Here is a 19728-nt window from a genome sequence, read left to right on the forward strand (position 1 = left end):
TACTTTAAGAGTATGATTTTCAGCATATTCCTTAACTTCTCTGAGTCTCTTCCCTCATCTGCAAAATGTGTCCAATGACAATCTCTCCCTTCTAAAATTGTCATACATATAACACAGTGTTGACAGAGTACAAGGCACTAACGTGAAATAATATTATCAGCTGATTGTTAACAGGGAAACTAATGGTACAGGGATGTGTGGGTGGCTCAGTCAGTTGAGCATTGGGCTCTGGGCTCTTGGTTTTGGCTCAGGTCATGATCTCATGGTCGTGAGATTCAGCCCCATGTCTAGCACTGCACTCAGGGGGGTGTCTGCTTGAAGATTCTCTCTCTCTGCTCCTTGTCCCACTCACTTATTCTCTCTCTCTGTAAAATAAACAAATACATCTTTAAAAAAAATAAAAGAAACCAATGGTATAGATTGTACTGGTTCTGCTTTTTGGAGGTCTTGGAGTAACTTCAGGGGGGTTTGGTAAAATAATTCTGATGGTGATATGGTATCCTTTATGTCAAATGTGACCCAGGAAAGCATCTTTAGTACTTGCCACACTGAACAGCAGTGTGACAGTGGTCAAGTTAGTCTTTCGTGCCCAATCTCCCTACCTGTGAGATGGCGATGATGCCTACGACCCTCCCTACATGGCTGCTGTGGGAGACATGTGATTAATATCTGTAAGGACCTTACAGCATTTTCTGGCACATAGTTAAGTACCACATAGGTACTTGTTAAAAAAACTAGAAATAGATAAATATAGGACACAAGCTGATTCAACATAGGATTCTTAGTTTTTTCCTCTGAATGACTAATCTCACTGAGGCATTGGTTCAACTTGATGACACCTTGCTTCAGTTGGTATTTTAAGTAAAATTTGGGAATGTGCTAGCCCAAGTTATCTGTGTTATGATCCAAGACAGAGCTGTGATCAACACTGACATTATTCAGCTAATCTGGAGACCTTTAAGAATGTTAGACTCGCTCAGGAAGCAAGAAGTTTACATCTTACCTTAAGTTCGTAATGACTTCATAACCGATTATTCTGGTTACTTTAACGAATTACTAGTATCAGGCTTAATTTCTAGAGAGATCAGCAAGCTACTCTAATACATTCAGAAGATTTCTGTGGGTAACAAAGTATAGTGAAAGGGGAAATAAGGGCTCTGATACTAAAACCTAATATAAGACTTCAGGACAGTCATTCCTCGTTGAGCCTTGGTTTCCCAAAATGTCAACTTGAGGAATTAGGTTTCTATGTGTATGTATACAACTTCTTAAAAAATTGTAAGTTACAGGGACCTCTAATGGATACTCGGGTAGCAGGGGAGTTGCTCTGGTTGAATTGGGATGGGTGCCTGCTAGCTCTACTCTGGGGATCAGGCCCCAGAGAGCCCCCAAGCCACCTCAGTGGGACTTACAGGGCTCCCTGAAACTCATTCTGAAACTACTTGGTAAGAGGAGACTGTTAACTTTTAGCTAATAGTCTGTGATTCTAAAAATACACTTTTTTTTTCAAATAAGGTGAACTTTTCACATAATAAATAATACATACATATGTACATTTGGCTTGCATTTTACACAGAACCAGGGACTTTGCTATTTAAATGGACCCTGTGCTACAGTGAAAAATTCCTTTGTAATACGAACAATTGTTCTTTGATGTCTGTTTTTGAAATTCTGTGCTTTCTTCTTCTTAAAGTAGGATACTTCGGGCTGGAAATGCAATTGTGAAAACTTTGGAGATTACTAGCTTTTTGTTCAGTTTCTACTTTTTTGAGTCACTGGCATTTGTCATTCCTTTTACCTCTCTTCAAAAGTGGGATACTCTGAAAAAAAAGCTTCTGTTTAAAAAAAGGTATCTGAAATTTCACAAAGTATGCTGGCATCACAGCAATCCATGAATATTTAATCATTATCAAGACAGGAGGTTGGAGAAAAAAATCAGGTTGTGATATTTGGGAACAGCAGGTGTGGGAAGGAGGGTGTTGACACCCTCTGAAAACGGATATGGCATGTTGTTCCCTCTGCAGTTCCACGTCACCTGGGGTCCCAAACGTGCTTGAAGAAAACTCTAGGGAGTGGGAGCTTGTCCTCACTGGCCCCACACCCTTCACGTGGCAGAGAGTCTTCCTGGAAGCCTGGATGCCCTTCGTGGAACTCCTTCGCTTCATAAAACCCTTCCTCCCTCTTTTCTGTGGGCCTTTGCATAGTGCAACTGGTTGTGACCCCCGTCCCTTTGCATCTTTTTCTCCCCTTTGCATATTGTTAGGTCTTTTAGGTCTAATAAGTCAGTGAGAGCCCAAGTATCCATCCCAGAATTTAGGATGAAGACTATTGAATCTCAGTGTTCACCAAGGAACTCATATCCTAAAATCAGGAGCAATGCAGAGATGAAAGTTTTATGGGTCACTTAGGTACAATCACTCGTCTTCTGACTTTATCACACACTCCACTTGCCCTACCACCCCGTGTTCTGGCCACACAGGTTTCGCTGTTGCTTCTGTGAGGCAGAGACTGGTCCTTCCCACAAGTTCCTGCCCCTGGGTTTTTGTGCAGCCTGCTCCATGTTGGAGTTCTCTGTCAGTAGATTGAGAAAGTGCAGTGCTCTATTTCTTGAATTTTTATGCACATACCAGCCACCCAGCAGGACTTCATTGCACAGGGATTCCTGGACTCACCTCTAGGGATTCTAAACTAGTAAATTCAAGAATGAGGCCTGAGAATATGCATTTTTATAAGAGATTCTCAAGAAGGTGATTCCAGAACTGCCTGCACATCAAATGCTGTCTTTGGGGTTGTCTTTCCTGGGCCTTGCACTGAAGGATGCTATGGCATAAAGGTCCAGGCTGAGACTGGAGTCATGAAGCCCAAACTACAGGGCCAGCTTTGGTTCAGATGGTCACACAGTATTTCCCGTGTGCGAAATTTCTCACATTGTAGGAGTGTGGCCAGGGCAGGGACTAAGGCAAAAGAAACATTCCTTCCCCTTCCCCATGTGATCTGGGCAACATCTGAGGCTGTCTGCTTGCATTCTGGTCACAGCTCCCAGAACTCATCAAATGTCAAGACAGAATCACTCAACAGAGTCCCCAACACATAATGATGAAAATAAAGTATAAACTTCCTGGCCTAGAATTCAAGACTCTCAGTAATATGACCTGGGTCTCCGGCCCACCATTCCCCCATTCTTCGCATATCTCATCAGAGCAGGGTGACTGTTGCAGTCACTGCTTGGGGGCAGGGCTCAGTCTCACTCACATCACTGGGAAGTGAGGGCCCCATGGCTCCAGACCCCCTCCTTGGATACCTAGGGCCCTGCACCCTGATGTGTCTCTATCACATCCTGAGTCGTAACCCTGGCATCAGAAGAGTTCTCTAGCAGCTTCCTCTCTTGGTCACCTCCTGTGGTCAGCACTCAGCTTTTTTGAACTGCATTATTTTGTTGCTTTCATTATTTTGTCATGCCAACCTAGGTTCTAGAGTATGCTCTTAATCTGAAAATCAGTTCCTAAGTCATGACACTGAAATGAAGACAATAGTGGTTTGGTTCTTAGAAGAACAGAATGCCAGCCCTGGAAGGGCCCTCACTCTGAGCATGTCCAATTTACCTGAGGTTGTTGACCAGGAAGCCCGAGTCCAGAGAGGGAAACTCTCCCAAGTGTATATGTGCCCAAGTCCACCCAGAGTGTTAGTGAACTAGCACTCAGAAGTGACTCTCCACACCTAGACAGGTGTGTCAGTCCTCTCGTCCTAACTAGTGCTTAGAGTGCAAGAAGCACATCATGCTTCCCTCGGAGTCTCTGTGTTTCTTCTTCTTTTTAATGTTTTATTTATTTATTTATTTATTTATTTATTTATTATTTATTTATTTATTTATTTATTTATTATTTACTTATTTATTTATGAGAGAGACAGAGAGCAGGAACAACATGGAGAGGTGCAGATGGAAAGGAAGACTCCTCTCTGAGATGAGCTGGAAGCCAGTCTCGGGGCTCAATCCCAGGACCCTGGGATCATGACCTGAGCCCAAGGCAGGCAGACGCTTACCTGACTGAGCCACCCAGGCACCCTTGGAGTCTTTGTGTTTCAAAAGCTTATCTTGCATGTTGTTTATAATAGGCTCTTTATTTACATGCTTGAATTTCAAGTTTTGCCTGCCTCCTTTGATTTGATCTCTTCTCTACTGAGACATGTGAACTGACTCTGGCCATTGGAAGCACTGGATAGGAGAGAAGAGCCAGTGGTAATAATTTCACTGTCCGGCAGTTTTAAAATAGCAGATTCATCTTCAATTTAATTTGAGCTGTCCTGGGCATTGGAACCTGCTGGTCACCACACTGGTTACCTGTGTGGCAGAGGAGTAGCTTCTGCCCCTGTGTATCCCAAACCAATAGGAAAGGGAAGTAGTCCAAAAGAGAATCCATGCTGAGAGCAGCAGGGGAAACTGACTCCCAGTGTGAACATGGGTCACCTAGAGTGGACTATTTATGATAAAGGGTGGCCTGTGATGGCTGCCTGAGTTCTGCTCTGAAACCCTGTCCAGCTCTGTGATGTCAGGTGGTGACTGAATGGTTTCCACATTCACTCCAGCGCAACCCACTCTTCCCCTTGAGCTCCTTGAGTAGGGAGGAGTCCTGTGTGCTTAGCAGGAATGGCGAGCCACACCTTGGGTGTGAGTCAGGCCCCCAATCCACCCAAGATGGGGAAGGTTGATAGGGGTGTGGCCTGTGGCAAGTTTCGTGTTCTCCAGTCTCATCTTTTCCTTGGTTAAATATTCATAGTGAAGGGAATTCCATGGTAAGGCTCTGTCGCATGAGGAGTCCTTCACTCCACCATTGGTTGCTGACAAAGCTTTGCTCCATCGTTCTCTTCTTCCTGGTGCTTTTCCTTCTCTATTGCTTTGGGGGATTGCATTTGCAAGACCGGACACACAGTTTGCAAGCCTCAGTGCAAAATGAAAATGTAGGCCCCTTGTTCAAAAACTAAGGATTTCAACCTGGTGACAACAGAACACAACCGAACATGGGGCCTTTTATCTACAGGGCTCCGGGCCCCTGTGTCGGTTGTTTGCTCAGGAAGCCACCCTGGATGGGGATGGATCAGGGAGTGGGGACCTGGGGGGGAAAGTGAAGTCCTAGGCGAGTAGACACCAGACCATTGCCTTGAACCAAAGTTCAAAATGATGAGCAATCCTCCCCAGCTGCACCCAATGTAAATAATGGCACAAGGATTAATTAGTTCAACTTGACAGCCAGAGAGATTCAAGATATACCATGTAGGTCCTGTGGCATCACAAGGAGACTTTATCTTGTGAAGGAGAAGCAGGCACAGCTAGGAAAGGTGATCCACGGAAGGTCATGCTGCTTGTTGGGTGCCCGGGGACCGGGTCTCGGGACTCGTAACTTCAGTGCCCTTTCCAAGCCCTCGATGGACCTGGGTATCCATGAAATTGTTCTCTGTCGCTGTGGGTAAAATTGGGATTTGAGAATAAGAGTGAGATGCAGGAAGGGAAATGAGATCAATGATAGCTGAATGGAGAAAACAAAACAGCTTAGAAAGCCAAAGCAGTTTGTCTGAGTCCTATCTGATACACAACACACAGCAAAACAGACAAATGTCTGTGCAGCAAAACAAAACTGGAGGAAGAAGATATTGTCAAATAGAATACGCATATTTCCAACCAGCCTTGAGCTCATCTGATAAGGGACAGATTGTCCAGAGTAAATAGAGAGAGGAAGAAAGATGCTTTGGGCTGAATTTAGTCCCCTGTCAAAATCACAGGGGAGCGTCGTGCTTCTCCTCCTGTTTGTCATTTCTCTGGTGGCCAGGCCTTGTAGGGCCACACAGGGGAGCAGAGAAGTTCCTTCACCCATGCATTTGTCCACCCGTCCATCTGTCTATCCGTCTGTCTATCCATCCATCCCTCCATCCAACACCAAACATCTCTCTTGTCATTGTCCTGGGCTGGATCCTAACAAGAATGTTTAAGACCAGCCCTTACCTTTAAAGAGGGCAGACACGTATGGATCAGCGGACAAGACTAACCACAGCGGAGTGTTATGCTCATGAGGCCCGCTGTGTGCCGAGGGACTCAGGAGAAGGAGAGATTCATGCTGCCTAAATTTCTCAGTGGTTAACCTGCCTGAAGGTTCCTGCCTGCTTCCACAACTCCTGGTAGGGTCTGTTCATCATCCCCATGCCCCTCTTTACCAAAGGACTCCTGGGGAGGAGGCAGGGCTGGGGAGCAGGGTTGTGGGATTCTTAAAGACCAAACCCTTTTACTCTCAGGGGTGTAGGTCTATGCATCAAGCCTTCTCTGTGGGAAGTGAGGAGTCTGAGCTGGTGGCGGTTCTGGTTCAGGCTTGTTGAGGATCTGGGCCCACCTGTGCTTTCTCCCACCCACCTGCTGCTCCAGGCCTGACTGTAAGAGAGCAGCCCTGCCCTGCGAGGAGCCTGCTTCTCCCTCTGCCTGTGGCTCTGCCTCTCTCTCCATGTCTCTCATGAGTAACTAAGTAAAATCTTAAAAAAAAAAAATTAAAAAAAAATGAAGACAGCAGCCCTGCCGAGGTGAGGGAGAGAGCAGCCAGGTGATCACCAGTATCACCCTGGCCCCATCTGCAAAATGGCAGGAGGGCAGATCTATTAAATCAGTGTTTCCTAACCCAAATAAGCAACAGCTCACATTTTCTGTCAGTGACAGCAGGACTAAAGCAGAAGAGGAAGCAGAATAAATGGTAAAGGCTGTCACAGAAGAGAGGGAAGGGACGAGACACCAAGAGAAATGATCTCTAAGTGCACATCTGGTAAAATGGTTCTGCGGTTCTCTGTTCCATGGCTGTGGAACGTGTCATCCACCAGGACACCTGTACACAGCCTTCGCTATAACTGAAGACAGGCGAGAGGTGAATCACATTCGTCATCCTGTGTCCCGTCATGACAGTTCTACACATTCATGCCAGGACTTCACATTCACAAAGCTCATCTCACCTCCAGAATCTCATGAGCCCCCTGGACAGCCTGGGAAGGCAGGTGGGGTCTGTGTTATAAATCCCATTGCATAGAAGAGGCAACTGAGGCCTGGGGAAGGAAGAAGCTACTTGCCAGTTGATTCCAGTGAGTAACAACGAGGGCCCAGAGCCCAGGTTTTCTGTGTGGCATTCTTCCAGCTGCCATGCCCCTCTTGGGTTGCACTGTCACTGCCCCCGTTGCTGCAAGAGCTGGGAGAAGCATCCCATGGCCACTGGAAGCCTAATGATAATTACCTACCCTGTGGACATAGATGTGTTTTCAGAATCCCTTGCCCTTTAAAATAACATGCTTCAAACAGCAATGTACCGGTTAGTCCCAGGCTGGGATCCTGCATCTTTTAGCCACTTCCCCTTCCCCCATCTGATTATAAAGACACCTGTCACTGAGTGGAAACAGTATTTGTTTCACAATTACTTCTCATTGCCCTGTAGTTTTACAGTGTAGAAGTGGAGTGACCTAGATGCTACTTATGGGAAACTCTCTTTTTCATCCTGGGGTCAATAGTAAGGAGGGAATAAAGCAGTTAGATCAGGGGACTGTAGTTTATTCCATCTCACAGTTAATTCTACTGTCTGCACTTGTCGAATGCCAGCTCTCCTTATCAGCCCAGAGCTAAGGCTGTCTCCTCCTCTGTGAAGTCTTCCAGGACTGCTCCCTCCTCGGGATTCCCACAGCAGTTGTTCTGATCCTATCCATGATGTTTGGGTGCTCTTCACTTTCTACATATTTTATTTTCCTGAATTTTCATGCCAGAGACTGCATCTAGTCCATTTTTCTCTCCTTGTCTACACTGAGAAATGAGAATGGTCAAGGTGGTTGTTCAGTTAACTACTCATTGAATGAAGCCATAAGTGGATTATGTCCTAGACATGGTGGAGGCACGGAAAAAGACAAGTGAACATGTGATGTCTGTTCACTGCTCGTACTTTATTCTGTCTATGTAGAAAAGACTTATTTGGGTTTTAAGATCAATTGATCATGATTTGATTTGATTTTCTAGCAGTTGTTACTGTGTCAACTCTTACCCTAGGTTCATTGTCCTATGCTTCTCCTTTCAAATTCAACATCCCTGAAGGTGGAATGATATCCCCAATTTACAGATGACCAAGAATACCAGGTCAGTTAGTGTTGGTTTGCTCCCATAGGTGGAAGCCATGCAATGGAAAATGAGGATTCATGAAACAGATATTCTTTGTTTATTATTCATTCTAAATGTATTTATTTAGTCCCTGCTATATGCTGGACATTGTGGGGGAATATATGGGAGGATAAGATATGGTCATTACCCTCAAGAGGCTCACAGTCTAATGAGAGGGGCATGCACGTAAATGGAAAACCATGTTGTGTGTTAAACACTCTAAAAGGAATACTGACAAGAGATTCTGTATGCACATGTGCCTGGGTTTGGTCTCATGGAGATCTACCGCTCTGCATGTCCTCTATATGTCCAATGCAAAAGTTGCGATGATGCTGAAAATCACAAATATCCAATAAATTAAGTCATCATAAAAGAATACTAATAATAGGAACAAAGACTTCAGGCTTAGGCTTCCTTACAGCTAATTGGGAACATACAGATGATGTGGGGGAATGGACAGGAGGCTGCTCCTGCTCACCTCACCAGAAGATTTCGATCAAAGAGGAAGTTGGCAGGAAAATCGAGGACATCTTGAAGAAGAGGACGAGAGAGAGGTGTGTCACTAGAGCGAGAAAGGCCTCACCCACAAACCTGTCCCTGACAGGTTGAGTTCCTCCCTGTAAACACCCTCAATCCTTTCATTTGACCCTTTGAGTCTGAGCACATAACTCAGCCTTCTCGCTGAGGCAGGGTTCAGACTGAGGGGGTGACAACACCAGGGTGCCCTCGTGTTAGGCTTCATCTGAGCCAACCACACTTTCACTGGCCACTATCTGTGGTCTTGCCCCTTCATCCAAGAAGGGAAAGAAGAGTCTTGAGGATCAGCCACAACCTAGTCAGGTAAGCCCAGGTGGTTTCTTACTGGTTCTGCAAAGAGATGGGATTTCTATGTCTTGATTGCTCTTGGCCCCTAGCTTGGGTTTCTGGCCACTTCCACCATTGACTCACAGTTTCATCTAGGCTCGTAGTTTGCCACGACCACAGAAAAGTCTTCCATTAGTCCTTACTGCCCAGAGTTGATGAGGTTTGTAGACCAGCATTTTTCAGGCTATAAAATCGCTTGACATACTTATCTATATATTGATTTTGATCTCAACTGCCTTATAAAAACCATAGGATAAGGTATAATTTTCTCTATTCAGTGGCTTAGTGAACAGAGGCTTGGTGAATTGAAGTGATTTGTTCCAGTATGATCAGCAGGCTAAGGCCAAGATTAAATTTGATTCCTCCTTCTCTTCCTCTTCTGTACCACCCAGCAAGTCATATCTTATCTCAAAAAGCAAAAAAAAAAAAAAAAAAAAAGTGAAAGGGTTTCCCGAACTGTCAAATGACAAACAAAAGGTGTTATTTCCTTACAGGCAGGTTGGGAGGGATGTTTTTGAGCTCATCTGAGATGGATTTTATAATGATATATAGGCTTCATCAAATTGGAGTATTTCTAGAGAAAAAATGAGAAGGCATTTATATATATATATATATATATCACACACACACACACACACATATATATATATAATATATAAATGCCTTGCAAACCAAAAAGTGATATGCAAATGTGGGAAAATGGCTCCGTGGAGCCTGAAACATGCTCTAGCTCTCTGTATGAGAAGGCTTGCATCTGGGGCTGGATGACACTCTCCTAATGTCAGCAGGAACAGTTCATAAAAGCCCTGGGGAAATATTTAGCTTTTCAGTCTTCCTGTGGTATGTGGAAAAGCAAATCTCAAGGGGGGGTAGATAGCGGAGGAAGAGGGGGGTGGAAATACCCCCAAATCCTTTCAAATTGACTCCTGCAATTTCCTCTCTTATGACAGCTATCATTATATCTCATTGTTCTATAGTTTTTAAGAAAATCTCATCTTCAGTGATTATGTAGTTTATTTTTTTAAGATGCTAATTTTAGCTATCATTTTTCCTTCATGCTCAAAAGGTTGCAGCATTCTGTTGTGGAAGGAAATATTATGTGCATGTACGCACGTGTCTGTGTGTGTGTGTGTGTGTGTGTGTGTGTCTGCTTGAGTCTGTTATGACAGTGCTAATATTTCTCCCCATGAGCCCACCACAACACAGTGGGTTGCCATGCTACACCATCTTTGGCAGACTTCTATAGTTTCGTAGTGTCTGGCTGTGAGCATCTTGAAGGAGTCACTTAATCAATTACTTTATTCAAATGGAGAAACTGAAGCCCAGAAAGATGACATGATATGCACAGGGCCACAAGGCCAGTGATCATTAAAGTTGTCAGCCAAACAACATTTCTACTCTCACTGCCCATGATGCATAGTGAATGGTGCTGGGCATTCCTCAGCAGAAGCAGGAGCTGTGCCATTGGGGGTATTGTACCCAGATGTCCTTTAATATTCCTTTCAATTAAACATTTTAGAGCACTTTGGCCTTTCCTTAGCATTCGATGGAAATATCATATCCTGTAGAATCCGTGACTTCTAGAGAAGACACTTTTCTTATTATCTTGGTTCTTGTGCAATATTTATTTTAGCCAAATTCTGGAACCTCTTAGGTGTAGCATTAGGAGCTGTGCAAGCACTGGTGGCATCTTCATTTTATTTAGCCAGTCTTGGTCTTTGTTTCTTTTAGGACCCTTCTAAAGAGCTGTCACTCAGTTTAACTGGTTGTAATGCTGTGTGATCTTTAATTCAGAATTGTAGAACCTAGTGGCAGGGTGGAGTTCTAGAGTTCCTTTAATCCAGGAGCTGCAGACTAGTGGCCACAGGTGAGTACAGGATTCAGATGTGTTTTGTTTGTGGTGCCGTGGTCAACAAAACTGAACCAGTTGCAAATATTTAACATCCAGGGAATTTCTTATAAAAGTTCAGATATATCATTTTTCAGGAAGATCAGAAGATCTGGTTTTAGTGGGTCCAAATACCCACATGGAAAACATATTGTCTGGGTCTGGGCAGCATGTGCTTCTTGTAGATAGAGCATGTATTCCCCAATCATTTGCATCTCTGTGGGACCTGTTTTTGGCTAGCAAGTATTTGCGTTTTTCAATTTTGGTTTCTTCCAACCTGTCATGAGCTCAAATCATTCTGTGTTTCAAGGGAAACCTAGTTCTACATAATGATAGGCCAGGCTACAGATCAATGTCACCAGGGAGGAGGTGAAATTAATTCTTTGGCCCTAACCTCTTATTATTTGCAGAGTAGGAAGAAAAATGATGACTTCAGCAGAACATGCCATTGGCCCTGATACCTACCCAGGATATTAAACCAGATGTCAAAACTTAGTGACTTGAAAGCTTAAGTATTTAGCGACCTGACACAGTTCTAGCATAATCTCTGGGTGCCTACAAGAGAAAAATTGACAAGTGCAGGGTAATACTCTTTACTCAATAGATCAATGTCATAAAAATAAGAAAAGAAATTATGATGTATGATAGCACATAGATTGTAACACAATACTCCACATTCTAAAATAATACAGAACAAATTGCTGAAATTCTAGAAACTAGCCCAATAATATGTTTTCTGTAATTCATTCACTGATAAAATAATCACTTCTGGATCACTTATAGTGTACATCACCCTAAGTTAGGGGATTTAGGGATGAAGAGCAATGACGCTTCCCCAGAGGGGCTTACTAGTATTGAAAATGTGTGCACAAATAACCAAAACACAGGACAAAATATGATAAATGCTACAAGAAGAAGAAAGCCAATGAGTAAAGAGATATTCATGGAAACTATGTAGTTTGACACCAGGATGGCTGTAAGGAAGAAATGGCATTTGAGCTGGGCTTTGGACAGATAGAGGTGGGAAGAGTTTTTAGTAAAAGAATTTAAGCAAATTCCTAAGCCATTACTATCTGAAGTGTACTTGAGAGAGAGAGAGAGAGAGAGAGAGAGAGAGAGAAGGAGCACATTTGTAGTGGCTGTATACAGGGCCAGTGGGACAGAGAGGGAGGGAGGCTAGAAATGTGGGTCTGTACCAGATCTTGGGTGCTGAATGACAGGCTAAGGACTTCAGAACAGGGCGCAACATGGTGGACTCAAGGAACGTTGCAACTACTGACCAGACATTTAATCCAAGTTCATTGCTATCCAAGTCCTTAATTTGGTAGCGACAGAACAACTGTGTAAGTGCCACTAAGCTTAGCTTTAAGTTTTTTGAAAAAAATTAAGAGGGAAAAACCAGAACTGAGCACTTCTAAACACAGTGGACGCTATCAGATGCTTAGGGAGAAGGCAAAGTGGTAATATACAGAAGAATTACAAAGATGGATGATAATATTTTTTAAAAACATGTTGAGCAACTTGTAAAGAATACTTGGGGGAAAAACATGGTTAAATTTTTTTCTTTCTTTCTTTTTTTTTTTTTTTTTTTGAGCAAGTTTATTCCTCTGGGTTATCTGAAAGTTAGAAAAGTGATGTGCCTAAGTTCTTGTGGGATATGGAGCATTATTTTTAGTTGATAAGCTTTTTCCTTTGGTCTGGAAAGCAGTCACCCCCCAAGGAATAGTTATAGAAGGTTCTTGGATGTCCTAGCCCTCAGCTCTTCCATTAAAATACTGCTGAAGAATTCCACAAATATGTGAAGGCTTCACTGTGGTTTAAAGCATTCCTGATGGGCTGAAGGGAAGGTTCTGGTCTTATAAAGGACTCCACCAGTCACCAGAACAATGTTTTCACACACACCACAAGGTATTTGTATAATTAACCAAACTTTTTAAATTTTCGTCTGCATGCTTGTGTGTGAGACTGGTTCATCATTGTGCCCACATCTCAAAGGCCTGTGCTTCATGGGAAATGTGTAGGTGGTGTGGCACAAAGTAAAATGAGGTATGTGAAGAGGAGTCATTCATTTAAAGCTATTTATTGAATATCTGTTCAATACAAACATCCCTTCAAGTTTCATTCCTTCAAAACTATTTATTGAATATGGGTTCTAGAGGTTTCGGAAAACCTCTGCAATGAACACAAAGAAATAATCTCTGCCCTCAAGTAGCTTACATGTCTAATGAGACAGATGGAAAATAAGCAAATCAATCAAGAAAATATATAATATATGAGATGATGGTGGGGCAGGGAAGGGGACAACAATAATACAGGCCCTGTAAGACACAATAAGGACTTTGAGTTTCACTCTGAGTAAAATGGGAGCCATTTATAGATTTTGGACAGAAGAAATACATGGTCTAACTTACATTTCAAAGGGAATCCTTGGTCTTCGTGTTGAGAATAGATGAGGGTGAGGTGAGGAGAAGGCAGGCAGAAACAGGGAGATTTATAAAGGAGTTCTTGCTATGATCGGGATGAGTGATGTGGAAGCTTGGATAAGCTGGTAGTGTGGAGATGAGGACATGTGCTTGAATCTTGTGGTTGAGATGGATTGAATGGGGACTAATGAGACATGAAGGAGCCAAGGGTGACTCCAAGGCTTTTGCTGAACAACTGGTGGAGAGCAGCGGCCTTATATCTGATATGATGAAGACCATGGCAGGAACAAGTTTTGAAGGAATGCTAGATTACTTTTGGATAGGTTAAGTTGGAGATGTTGAGTAGTGAGTTAACAAAAAATCAGAGACTCATGATACCTGAGCTGAAGGTAAAAAGTGGGAGTCATCAATATATACATGATATTTACAGCAATGAAATTAAATGAGATTATCAAAGGAGTATAGACCAGGGAGAGAGAGAGAGAGAGAGAGAGAGAGAGAGAGAGAGAGAGAGAGAGAGAGATTTAAGGACTGACTTGGATACTGCAAGGTTTCGGGTGAAGGAGGTGAGGAGAAGCCAGTCAACAACATACCAAAGGGGAAAAGGGAAAGGGCATGGTAGGGGCAGTTCTATGCCAGCAGAGAGGAGATTTCCATCACTGGAATTGTTTAGAATACCCAGCACATGGTAATAATGAAAAGCATTTTTCATTTACATTTTCTATAGACAATGTGCCCCTTTACCATCTGCCTCTGAACCAGGCCACTCTTTCTATTCCCACCACCCTCTCTTACTCTGTGGTTCCATGGGAACCAAGAAAAAAGATGGAGAGGGAGCAGCCAGAGTGTGAGCCCACACTAGGTGAGTGCCACGTGCGCTGGGATCCAAGTGCGGGAGCTTTCTGAGGATGAGAGGGTGGTCGGGTGGCACAGATGCTACTGAGACATGGAGGGACATGAGGTCAGCGATGTGAACACACAGCAAGCAGTGTGGCTGGGTGGGACCAAGAGAGAATGGGAATTCCTCTTAGGAAGTAGAGCTGATGAATACAGATGTTCTTTTCAAGGAGCTTACTTGTTGGGACGCCTGGGTGGTTGAGGGTCTGCCTTCGGCTCAGGGTGTGATCCCGGGGTCCAGGATCGAGTGCCACATCGGGCCTGCTTCTCCCTCTGCTTCTGTCTCTCTCTCTGTGTCTCTCATGAATAAATAAATCTTTTTTTTTTTTTAAGGAGCTTATTTGTAGAGAAAATGGACACAAGGTAGAGGGGGAAGAGGGAGGATTTCCTCTGCCTGAAGATGGGAGGAAATGATAGAAATGTGCTTTTATAGAGCTCACACAGCTCAGGGAATCCAGACCTCTCAGTAGCACCTCCTGAACCGTTGATGCTGTTACACAGATGCAGGATGTCTGGGTCCCTGGGGGCAGGGTGGAAGAGGAGCAAGAACTCAGCATGTGCATTAATGAAAACTTGTAATATTTGGAAAGTCTTCCAAGTATGGTCAACACAGGACTTCATATTGAACCATCTCCATATTGGAGTATGAGAATGCAATTTCTTTTATTTTCCTTTGTTTCTTTTCCCTCTTCTTTTCATTTTTTTGAGAATGAACTTATGATACATCGTTAATGCAGCCTCCTGCTTTCTTTCCACTTGAAGGTCATATGCTGTAAAGTTCTTCCTGTTTACATGGAGCTCCAACCTGTATATTTCTGGGTCTTCAGCCCTACATGGGTCCCAACTGGGACATGACTACTCTGTAAACAGAGATACATTGAAACCTATATTATTGACCCAGCCCTGGAAAACACATGTTTAGAATAAAAAGCTTTGCACACACACCCTTTGTCTCTCCCAGTGGCAGCTGTTCTCTCCCATCGTTAGTGGCACCAAAAGGCAATTCCTAGAGTAAAATGTAACCCTTGTCTTTAGCAGGGGGTCATACTGGGTCCTTGGCGTCTATTTGATGTTTTACTCTGTGTAAGAGCTCTTAGATCCATATATATTCAGACAGCTCAGCATGACTCTGCACTGCCCCTAGAATACTCCTTTGCACTTTGCACAGATTACTATCTAGGTCTTTATCCAGCCATCTTGTAATTATCTTTTTGCAGATCTGATTCTTTTAGAGACAATTTACTCCTTAAGGGCAGAAATTGTATTTGCAGCTTTTCTCCCACTCTCTCCATTTCTCTGCCTTCCCCAGCACCATACTTGGCACAGAGAAGGTTCCCCAAAATGTATTTGGGTTAATAAATTAAATTAAACATTTTGTACCATGTAGAGTTGCACTATGCTGATTAATCTATGCCACACAAGCAAAAAGTAGAGTAGCCAAGTTCAAGATATTCTTATATGCAGAGTTAGTGAATTAGGTAAATTAGACCTAGAACTGTGGAAGCTAACTGGCATTTTTCACTATGCTTTTAGGTCAGAGATACATAAAACTGGATAACTGATAAGTCTATTTTGAAAATTTTATACCATCATTACACACACCTGTAACTTTCAGTAGTGTTAATATAATCATTAAGAGCTGTTGACATTATGAACATTTGTTTAATTGTTCATGCATATAATAAAATGAAGAATTCTTGTGGATCAGTAAGACCAGAAATATGAAGCTAATAAAAATTTCCAAACACACACACACCCAACCTTTGAATCTCACAACTTAAAAAAACATTGCAAGTCAAAGCAAATCCTGGACGCATTTAAACCATTAATTGCAAAACACATATTTCTTAAAATTACAGAATTCTCTCCTGACACACAGGAAAATTGGCTATATATTTTTCGTTATTTTTTTATTGAAGTAAAATTGACATCTAACATTATATTAGTTTCAGGTGCACAATGTAATGATTCAATACTTGCATGTGTTGTGAAGCAATCACCATAATATGTCTAGTTAATGTCTATCACCAGGCATCATTACAAGAATTTTTTTTCTTATGATGAGAACTTTTAAGATCTACTCTTTTAGCACCTTTAAAATATGCAACACAGTATCATAGTAGTCACCATGCTGTATATTATACCCATTTCTTGTTTACTTTATAAGTAGAAATCTGTACCTTTTTATTCCTTTCACCATTTTGCCTACCCCTCAACTTCTACCTCTGGCAGCTACTAATCTCTATCTATGACTTGGTTTTTTGTTTTAATTTTAGGCTGATTTCTTCCTAGCCTTTTAAAAAAAATTCACATATAAACGAGTTTCATATTCCACAGAGACTTAATCTGGGAGGGGTAATTTGGGCATATATACCAAATACCTGAAATCTACAAACTCTGACCCAACATTCCCACTTTTACAATTTCTACAGAGGATTAAGGATCTTGAAAAGTTTTACCTACAAGGATCTTCATTCAATACATAGTCATTTTTAAAAAGCAAAGTAAAAAAGCAACAACGTGAATAAGAATCAATAGGGGACGAGCTAAATAAATATAGTTGATTGCATAACAGAACTTTTTCAGCCACTAATATGCTGCTATAGGAAATTATTTATTCACTGAGCAGTTTAGCACAGTGGTGGAAAACAGGGCCTTGAGGTTTGAGAGAACTTTGATCAACTTACAGCTCTTATCACTATATGACTCTGAGCAAATTCCTCAACTTTTTCCAGTTTCAGTGTCCTAATCTGTAAGATGAGGGTAACTCTAATACCTGGACCACAGGGCTATGGTGAGTTTGAAATCAGCCAATGCAGTTAAAGCCAAGTGTTTGGCACACAGTATATATATTCAATATATTAAGTGTATGTACAATATATAACTCAACATCTTAAGTGTAAAAGGCAGCTTTTGAAACCATATTTCCAGCATAACTTTATTTTTTAGGTAAAAAAATGATATTATCTACAGATATAAGGAGAAGTCTTAAAAGATACACATCAGAATTCATTTTCTCTGCATGGTAGATTTAGGGGAAGATTTCTTTTCCCTCTTTTGCTTTTATGTATGGCCTACAATGTAATAAGAAAAGTTAAATGGGTCCAAATTATCATCTGTATCAATCCCTGTAAATGAACATCTATCAAGATAGTAGTTTTGTGCCTGTGTTATCACTGATTTCCTCATTTTCAAGTCACCAAAATCTCTTTGCACCATTGTCATGGAGGCCATTCGTGCAGCGGTTGGTAGTGCTAAGCTGATTACCCTCACTTTCCCTTTGCTACTCTACCCTTGACTTCCCGTGATACCCCAGGTGGTGTATATCATAAATACATCCTTCTGTTGAGAACACTGGGTGTTGATGCAGGGGTGGAATACAAAGCAGTCAGTTTCTGACTTAAGAGGAACCCATAGTGCCTCCAAAGGGAAAGGCACTTACTTTATGGTGCTGTAATGCTTCATCTTATTGAAGAGATCCATCTGTCTCCAGTGAGTTTGGATAGCTAGGGAAAGCTGCCTTAAGGGGGTAGGGTGGAGCTATTAGAGGGACATTAAAAACAAGTATATTTCCATGGCCCACAGGTAGAATGATCTCTGACTAGGATGGAGCTCTTCCAAGCTCCTTGTGTCACCATTACCCTTGATAAGATCTCTTGTATGATTGCCTCTTTCCCCATCATTTTTCTGAAGTCTTGGATGTTTATTCTTATATTTCAATCAATTCCTTTTGTGCCAAAATCCCCATGACTCTGACTTATATTCACTTGGTCCACATCCTTGAAACATTATTTTTCACCTTTTTTGCCTTAATCCTAAGTATAATGTATGTTCAATGCAAAAAAAGTTAGAAAATTTGGAAAAAAATATAAAAAAGAATGTGGAAGTCATCCACAAGCCAGTCACGCAGAGATAATCATTCATAACATTTTGGTGCATGTGTTTCTAATACATGTGTGGGTGATTTTTTAAAATATAATATTTTATAATCTGCACTTCTGTTTCATAATAATATATCTTTTCATGTCAATTAATATTTGACTACAGGCTTATGCTGTGACATCCTTTACAACCTCCCCCTCCTAGAGAGAAGCTCACTTTATCACTTCCATATGTTAATTTTCAGGACTTTTCCTTGCTTATTTATATACTTCAGTCCTTAAAAATAAAACCATAGGTTATGTATAGCTTTGGACTCTGTTTTTTTACTTAACATTATTCTGTGATTTTTTTTATCTGTCATGTAACGGTCTTAAACATATGATTTCTAATGGTTCCATTATATTCCACTAGGGGTGTGTGCACATAGTTGATACAATAAATACTTTAATTTTAAACCTATCTAATTTAGGATTGATACTTAAATTATTACCCCTTCCATGAGTTTCTCAACTTCATACAAGAAGATCTAGTTTTGATTCACCTTTGAATTGTAGTTGTGTAGACAATTGACAAAGATGAAATCCTTTGTTCTAAGATGAAATCCTCTCAGTGGACACTTTTACTATGTGAAGGGGTTCAGGAAGTTACAGCTAGGTCATTGCAGGGAGTGGAGAGGAGGCCATGACACACAACATTGTGGTTGCTTGGGGTGGGAGGAGAACTTGACCTTGAATGGGAGAGTTGGGCACGATAAATGCCTAGAAAGGGCATCCTCTCCAAAGTGCCACCCTCACTGGTTGGAGGTGGCTAATGAAACCAGGCAAGAAGTTCTCACCATTAGGTGTATCTTGGTTGTTGATTAAAAACCAAAACCAAAACAAACTAGTAACTTGTTCTTGTTGATTTCTTATCCCTGGTGCTCTTAAAGATGTGATTCTCTATAAATATATAACCAAGGACTAGAAAGTTTTGATTTGTACTGGGATGGTGGTAAAAATAAATATATTCCACCTCATTATTTTTGGTATTTGATTTGCTTTGAAAAGAGCCTCTTAGCTCTCCACTTTGCTTTAGAATGGGGGCCTCCAAACCAGGCCTGCATAGAGTCCTAGACTCGCAGATCTGGAAAGAAATGTGGGGGCCAAGTAGTTAAGTTCCCTCCTCTGCATGTGAAAAAGTCCCCAGAGAGATGATTCACGTCTGAATCAACACACTCAATGACTTACAGGAGGCTTGTATGAAAGCATATAAGACTTTCTCTATCATCACTAGTTACTACATGCTCTGCTCCCAACCATTCAAGTGTCTCTAACATAGATTCTACTGATCATTAGATTTCTAGCTTCCTTTTCCTCAAATCTTTAAGCTTGATTTTAAGACTCTATTATAATTTAGGTATTTTTCTAGGCCTTTAGACCATTAGTTCCTCCAATTCCTATACTGTCCTGAAAAGGTAAATATTGGATCCACTTCACATTTGAGAAAATGGAAGCTAAGGAGTTTTAAATTGCTATTCAACCTCAGGCAGCTGGTAGATTTGGAATCTGGATTGAAACCCAAGCCTGTCTGACTCCAAAGATTCTCTCCTGTGCCAGTCTATTTCCTGATACAGG

At 41.8% G+C, this 19728-nt stretch overlaps 1 protein-coding gene across 3 annotated transcripts in view; it reads left to right on the top strand.

The window, feature by feature from the left end:
* Nucleotides 1-8814: 8814 nt before the first annotated feature.
* Nucleotides 8815-19728, top strand: part of TPRG1 (tumor protein p63 regulated 1) — a 137171-nt gene continuing 126257 nt past the window's right edge. For all 3 annotated transcript variants that reach the window (XM_035710400.2, XM_025425658.3, XM_035710401.2), the window contains exon 1: nt 8815-9001. The gene's annotated coding sequence lies outside the window, so the exon portion shown is untranslated. The remainder of the gene's footprint in view (nt 9002-19728) is intronic.

Source organism: Canis lupus, chromosome 34, assembly GCF_003254725.2.
Source record: "Canis lupus dingo isolate Sandy chromosome 34, ASM325472v2, whole genome shotgun sequence".
NCBI classification, from domain to species: domain Eukaryota; kingdom Metazoa; phylum Chordata; class Mammalia; order Carnivora; family Canidae; genus Canis; species Canis lupus.